The sequence below is a fragment of the Rattus rattus genome, chromosome X (assembly GCF_011064425.1).
Source record: "Rattus rattus isolate New Zealand chromosome X, Rrattus_CSIRO_v1, whole genome shotgun sequence".
Taxonomy (NCBI): domain Eukaryota; kingdom Metazoa; phylum Chordata; class Mammalia; order Rodentia; family Muridae; genus Rattus; species Rattus rattus.
The window spans coordinates 15,288,744-15,294,345 of record NC_046172.1 but is presented as its reverse complement, the minus strand read 5'-3'; the positions used below and the strand labels follow the sequence as shown (position 1 = coordinate 15,294,345).

Genomic DNA, 5,602 nt, shown 5'->3' with positions numbered 1-5,602 from the left:
TCATAGCCAGAGGAATTTGACAAAAGAAAGGCCAGGTAAATGGGAAGTGAAGTTGTCAAATTGTTCTTCTTTGTAGATGACAAGATTGTACGTGTAGAAAAAGCTCAAGGCTCTGCTAGCAGACTATTACAACTGATGAGTGAATTTAGTAACGTTTAAGCCAACAAAATCAATGCACACAATTTGGTAGCACTTCACACCCCACAGTGAGACTGCATAAAAGATAACATGAAGGAATTACTATTCAAAATAATTACAAAAAAAGACATAGGTATAAATTTAACCAAAGTAGTAAGAGATTTCTACAATGAGAATCACAAAATTCTAATTTCAGGGTGCATAAGAGAATAAAAAGTCTACTAATGTTTATGGGTCAAGAGAACTAATATAGTGTTTAAGTCAGGGAGAATGTATCTACACCCTTCTTTCTATAGGCCCTGGAAAGCATATTTATCACCCTTTAAAGCTCTTTTTTATATTCTCAGACTACCCGACCTATTTACATAAGAGAAGAGATCCTGGACTTATGCCACAGAAACCAGAAACCAATGAGAGTAGGAAATTGCTGCAGTCTCTGGACACCACAGCTTACTGTAGTATATGTTGAAAAGTACTTTGGGGAGGGAAATACTCTCAGCTGGGGGCAAGTGGCTCACTAGGGCCTCCATTATGGTTATTGTTTATTAACTTGACAGGACCTAGAATAACTTAGTAAACAAACCCCATGAGTGACTGTGAGCGTTCAGAAAGGTTCAGCTGAGGGGAGGAAGACTCACTTTGATACGGTGGCTCCATTTCATGGTCCTATACTGAAAGGAAGCAGAGAAACAATTACTCTGCATCCTGATTGTGGGTAAAATGTGACCAGCCATTTCCCTGCTCTGCTGCAATGTCCAGTAGCTTCTTTGCCACGACAGACTGTTTCACATTAAATTGTAAGCAAAATAAACCCTCTCTCCATTTAGTATTTGGTCATACCAGTGAGAGAAATAACAAATGCAGCCCCTCAGTTCTCAACGTATATCAGATCTCATCCTCCACCTCAAGGTGAGAATAGCAGTGAGGGCACATTTTGTTTCCTCTGGAAGCAATGCGGGCAAGGACAACAGGGACAAGGTATCTCTTTGTTGTATCCTGATAACAAACAAATGCATAAATGAACATAGATTCCATAGATACATTTCCATAGCTGCCTCTCCTTCACCTAGAAGTGTGAAAAACAGGGTATATGTCTGCAACCGCGACATAGTGCAATTCTCCGGTTCTATTCCACCATTGTTCATCACAGTTCCCTCCTTATCCTATCTCCACCAAACTGCACACACTTCTCAAATACCCAAACTATCAGCTGATGACACCCAGAATGTGGAAGGGAAACTTTACAAACTGTTTCCAAAAACTCCTCCCCCTCTATCTCTATACTCCACCTGACATTTTGTCACCCTGTATGAACTGTCAAAATCAGGTGCTGTGCTTTGATATACCTGGTGGCTTCTCCCTATCATGTTTTACCTTGCTCTTTTGGATTCCTAATAATACAGAACAACCTGAAAATTATCTCAATAAAGAAGGAGGAGGAGCCTCTTTCCAGCCAGCGCCGAGCGATGGCCATCTCTCGGGACAACTGGCACAAGCGCCGCAAGACTGGGGGTAAGAGAAAACCCTACCACAAGAAGCGGAAGTATGAGCTGGGACAGCTGGCCTCCAGCACTAAGATTGACCCTCACCGCATATACACAGTCCGAGTTCGAGGAGGCAGTAAGAAGTACCGTGCTCTGAGATTGGATGTGGGGAACTTTTCCTGGGGCTTTGAGTGTTGTACTTGCAAAACAAGTATTATTGATGTTGTTTACAATGCATCCAATAGCAAGCTTGTCCGCAGCAAGACCCTGGTGAAGAATTGCATTGTGCTTATTGACAGCACACCGTACCGACAGTGGTACGAGTCCCACTATGCACCGCCCCTGGGCCCAAGAAGAGGGTGAAGTGAACTCCTGAGGAAGAAGAGATTTTAAACAAAAAAACGATCAAAAATTCAAAAGAAATACGACGAAAGGAACAAGAATGCCAAAATCAGCAGTCTTCCGGAGGAACAGTCCCAGCAGGGCAAGCTTCTTACCTGTACTGCTTCAAGACCAGGCCAGTGTGGCAGAGCAGATGGCTAAGTGCTCGAAGGCAAGGAGCTGGAGGAGTTCTATCTGCGGAAGATCAAAGCCCAGAAGGGCAAATAAACCGTCATTATAGCTCGTGTTAAAAAAGAAAAAAGAAAAAAAAGGAGGAGGGAGAGGAGGAGCAGGAGATTCAGAGAAGAGAGCTGGAGAGCCGGAGAGCCAGAGAGCTAGCTTAACAGTTAATAGCACTCTCTGCTCTTAAGGAAGGCCTTCAGCCTTTCAAGTACTCGTACGATATCCACGCAGCAACCACATGTGCTTTCAACCACATAGTTGTATTTTCACACTTTGAATATACCATTTCACTTGCTCCTTGCTTTCAAAACTCTCTCCTCGTCATCTGTAACTCTCAGCAGTAATGGAGTGCTCCTGTGCAGACTTTAAATTCAGTTCCTTTGGAGCTCTTTAGGCTTCGTGGTGATGGATATTAGTTTCTTGCCTTGGTTTTAGGAGATTTACAGACAGTATTTACTTAAATAGGCTGCCTTACTGTTTTTATATGGTTGCGCTAAGACACCACGATCAAGGAAACTTATTAAGCATTTATTTGGTGCTTTCTGCTTCAGAGGATTAGAGTTCTTGAAGCCCCTGGCAGGGAGTATGGCAGCAGACGAGCATGGTAGTAGAGCAGTAGCCAAAACCTTACATCTAGATCCACAAGCATGAAGCAGACAGAGATAATTGCAAATGGAATGGGCTTTTGAAGTAGAAATGGCATGAGCTTTTGAAGCCCCAAAGCCCACTCTCTTATGACACACCTCCTCTAGGAAGGCAACATTTCTAAATTCTTTCCAAACAGTTCAACCAACTAAGGACCAAGTGTATAAACATGTGAACTTGTGGGGTTCATTCTTTTTACCCATTTATTTATTTATTTATTTATTTATTTATTTATTTATTTATTTATTCATGCATTCATTCATTCACCTTACATCTTGATCTCAGCCACCCCAGTGCTCCCATCACATACCCTCCCCATTCCCCCTCTCCTCCTCTGAGAAGAGGAAGGCACCCCTGGATACCAACCTGCCGTGGCACATCCATTCATTGCAGAACTAGGTACATCCTCTCCCACTGAAAGCAGACAAGGTGGCCAAATTAGGGGAATGGGATCCATAGACAGGCAACAGATTCAGAGACAGTCAGTCCCCAGCTCCAGTTGTTGGCAGACCTGGATGAAGACCAAGCTGCACATCTGCTACATATGTGCAGGGGACCTAGGCCCAACCTGTGTATCCTTTTTGCTTGGTGGTTCAGTCTCTGGGAGCCGTAGTAGTCATTCTTACCCATAATACCAATACTGTACTCCATGGACACCGTAGATTTGTGGCCAATGCAAACACGTACAGTCCAAACTCAAAGGTCCCAAATAGTCTTTCAGTCTCAAGATGATTTAAAAGTACAAAGTACAAAGTCTCTTCTGAGACTCAAGGCAATCTCTTAATTGTAACCTCCTGTAAGATCAAAATGCAAATTATATTTCCACCATACAATGGCACAGAATATAAATTGCCATTCCAAAAGGGAGGACTGGTGGCACAGTGCAGAAATACTGGACCAAAACAAGACCAAAACCCAGCAGAGCAAACCCTGTAGCTCCATGCATGATAATCAAAAAATCTTAGAGAGCTCTGCCCTTCCAGCTTTGCTGGCTGTAACATGTTTTCCTGTCTTGGGAGAGTTCTATTCCTTACATGTAGCTCGCCCTGACAGACATCCCATGGTTCTGGCATGGCCAACATTCTGGATTCTCTAGCATAATCCAGGCTTTATTTCCAGTTTCAAGGACTAGCATCTTAGAGCTTCCAGGCAGGGACTCATTCCCCTCACATGCCAGACTTCAGCAATTCTCCTTAACTGTGAAAAAAGATTCCACATCCCTCTTTCTCATTTATCCTTTATGACACTAAAGCCAGAATCACATAGCCAATGCTGCCAAGTTCCTTTGCCCACTTGGGATCAGGCCTGGCCCCTGCTTGAATTACATTTGCTTAAGATTTAATTTGTTGTTTCATTTAAGCAAAAATTCCTCAGGCCTTTTCCTTTCATAAGTTGCAGGATTAGCTCCACGGCACCATTCTTTTTATTCCAGTTTTCATCTGGTCTCTCCTATCTTTTTCAACACAAGCCTTGGCTCCAGCATTAAATTTCCTGGTGCTCTTCTTACCAAACTATACATTCTGTGTCTGTCTTTGTTCTGTTTGCTCTTTTTTCATTGTAGGCATAATAGGAATGTTTAATAACCATACAACAGTCAATAATAAGCTGCCTTGAAATCGTCTCAGTCAAGGAAATTAATTCATTAGTTTTCCATTTTGCCTCAGGTAAATTTTTTGGACTAGGGTAAGTAACAGCTATATTCTTTGTGAAAAATATCACAAGAATGACTTCAGCCTAGTTTCTGATATCGTTCACTCTAAAACTTCTTGAGCTGGGTCTCCATAGTACACATTGCTCTCCACACTACTGTCTTTTAAGCTCCCACTAGGATGGCCCATTAAGGCCTGCTTTCAGTGTTAAGTGCTTTTCTAGTCCAAATTTCCCTAGAGCATAGTCAGGTCTGTCATAGCAATGCCCCATTCCTGGTACCAATTTGTGTCTTAGTTATTTTTCTATTGCTAGGGTAATGCATATGACCAAGGCAACTTATGAAAGACAACATTTAATTGGGGGCTTCTTATAATTTCAGAGTATGAGTCCATGATCATCATGGCATAACATCAGGCAGGCAGGCATGGCCCTAGAACAGTAACTGATATTTTATATCTGATCCACAAATAGGAGACAGAAAAAGAGAGAGGAAAAGATATAGAGCTAATTGGGAATGACATGGACTTTTGAAACCTCAAAGCCCATGGTGATATATATCTTCCAACAAGACCACACCCCCTCATCCTTCCCAAACAATCTCACCAGCTGGGAACCAAGTATTCAAACATATTGTCCTGCGGAGGCCATTCTTATTCAAACAACTACATAGACTTTTTGCCCTTTACTATCTCTTATCTCCTTAATATGCACTACCATAATGCACAGTATGGTTTGCCTGATAAATTTAACAAGTCCCTTGGATATACCCCACTCCTGAATTGACTGAGTTTCCCAATTGTTTTTTCTGCTATATCCAGTCTATGATTGCACCTATGTAGTAGAATTTTCATTTTAGTTGTATGTTTTTTAATCATTTCTATGTATTGATTTTCTCATTTTGTTCATATCATTTTAGTGATTTCTTCTCATGTGCTATCTTTTTTTTATCTCACTGAGCTTTAAGAAAATTATTTTAAATTGTCAGGCAATTAGTAGATCTACATTTTTCTGACCAGTTAATGGATATTTATTTTTGACCTTTGCTTGCCTCATGTTTTATCGATTCTCACATTTCTTGTAGCTTTATATTGGAGCCTATGCTTTTGAAGAATTGGCCCATT

General features: G+C 41.5%; 1 pseudogene; it reads left to right on the top strand.

Moving 5' to 3' along the window:
* Nucleotides 1-1,596: 1,596 nt before the first annotated feature.
* On the top strand, nucleotides 1,597-2,231 carry LOC116889301 (annotated as a pseudogene).
* The last annotated feature ends 3,371 nt before the right edge of the window (nucleotides 2,232-5,602 follow it).